Raw genomic sequence first — 2,346 nt, forward strand, 5'->3', positions numbered from 1 at the left:
AATTTTCTTTTCTTCCCCAAATTCCCCCAAAGTTGACTAATCCTTTATTTTTATATTTACCCTCTCCTGTTTTTAGTCAATTGGCTTATTCATCTTTTGACCAGTATAAAATAAGAACAAAATTTAAAGAAGATTGATGGTAGGAGCTGAGCTTTTTTAGGTACCTCACTTTCCGGTTCTGTGTTTTCATGTTTTCTGCCTCATTTCTTAAAAATTGTCCTCACAAACACCTGCCATGCCAATGCAAAATGATGCATTCCTGTGGCTGGATGTACCAAGGATGTCTGTTTAGAGATACCTTCTGCAAAGTAATCCTTTCACCAGCAGTACCACTATTTTTCAGATGCTGACAGCTGTGGCTGGATTGAATCAGGTGGTCCAAGATTGTTCCAAAGCATTTTTTATTTGAAAAGTGGTGGTTAACAGTGTGCTATAAGCCTCAAGAGCAGCAGGAACATCTTCCTTTGGCTAGTAATTACCTGAAAGAATTGCCGTCTGCCGATTTCAGGGAATCTTAACACATGAGCTGCTCCCACAGTGCCTTCAATGCTCTTTTTTTTAATACTTCTGGAAACTGAATAAGCCAATCATTATTTTGTCTAACATGAATCTCAGGGTCTTCCACACCTGGTCATCAAGTAGCTTGTCAATAAAACACACAATCTGGTGTTGTCATCAGCAACTGTGTAAGTTCTCTTTTGGCTTAGCTTCAATGCTCTGGTATTTGAGAGATACCTCTGTGTATTTGCTGTAGACAGAAAAAGAATAAGGTATTGAGATAGCCAAGGGGAAAATATTCCCTTTATTTATTTGAATCCATATTTATGTATTTATCAATCTATTTTTTGCTGAGAGATGAAATAAATCACTGGCTTTTATGATAGAAACATGATTTATGACTGTGTCAACTCTGTTTAATTAGGATCCATTATGATCAGGGATATAGAGAAAATAAAATAAAATAAAATAAAACTTTTAACCTATGTCACAAATCAGTACATATTATAGCTGGAGGTTTTTAAAGACTTATAATTTCTTTATATTTTCACTGAAGAAGGGAAGAGCATTTAACACAGAGAGAAACATGATGGCGCAAATTTATTCTGTTGTGTCTTCCTATTAAATCCGTGTAGTAATATGTAATTTCTTCTTGACTTTTTTTTCCCACAGTGACTTGTGTTCTCTCAATTTAGTTTAGAGGAGAGAAAGCTAATGAGTTTTGTAATAATTTATTTTTTGGTGATTAGGACACAAAACCCTAGAAATTACATGGAAAAAGGACCTAAGGAAGCCATTATATTCTGGAACTCCTGGTGGGGTAGAACATATGATTATTTGTAAAATAGTCTTCAAGGAATTTCTTTCCAAATGTATTGTTATTCTAAATTGTTTTTCTTTTTTCTTTCTTTTTTTGGTTTAAATATTTTATTTTTTTAGAAAAATTTTCCATGGTTACATGATTCCTATTTTTACTTTCCCCTCCACTACCCCCCTTCAACCTCCTCCCCATATCCAATGAGCATTTCCACTGGTTTTAACATTTATGATCATTCCAGACTTATTTACATATTATTGATAGTTGCAGTGGTGTGGTCATTTAGTGTCTACATCCCCAACTATGTCCACATAAACCCATGTATTCAAGTGGTTGTTTTTCTTCTGTGTTTCCACTCCTGCAGTTGACTTTTTGAGATAGGTGGGTAAAGAAGGAAGAAAACAAGTGAACAAGCAATCAAGCAAGTAATAAGAGCCTACCATGGGCCAGGGACTGTGCTAAACACTTTCCAATTAGCATCTCACTATATTCTCACAACAAACCTGGGGTATATGTTTTAATAATCTTCATTTAACAGCTGAGAAACTAAAACAGATAGAAGCTAAATTACTTGCCCAGGGTCATACAACTAAGAAAATGTTTGAACTCAAATTAGAACTTAGGTCTCCCTGATTAAAAGTCTAGCATTCCATCCCCATAAAATTTAGCTGTCTCTAAAACACTGAGTAGGTCATTGCTTCATTATAAAGAAATTCAAAGATAAAAGGTCATTACACATATCTAGTTCCATCTTCTTAAGGAAACTAGGACATAAAATAAGACATTAAGTTATTGGCCCAAAGTAACATATGATAATTGAAGATACTAATGCATATCCTAGCATTCTAAATGATGTATAAAAATAATAATGATAAAGTTTGATAAATAACTAACTAGAAGCTTAACTTTAGTAATGTAACAGACACAGGTAAAGACAGGAAGCATTTAGTCAAAATGATTATAAGTGAGGGAGATTTTTAAATCCTCTTTTTTCCCCACAAAAGCTGTTTTATGTTTTCCCAAACTACTAT

This window comes from Gracilinanus agilis, chromosome 2, assembly GCF_016433145.1.
Source record: "Gracilinanus agilis isolate LMUSP501 chromosome 2, AgileGrace, whole genome shotgun sequence".
Taxonomy (NCBI): Eukaryota; Metazoa; Chordata; class Mammalia; order Didelphimorphia; family Didelphidae; genus Gracilinanus; species Gracilinanus agilis.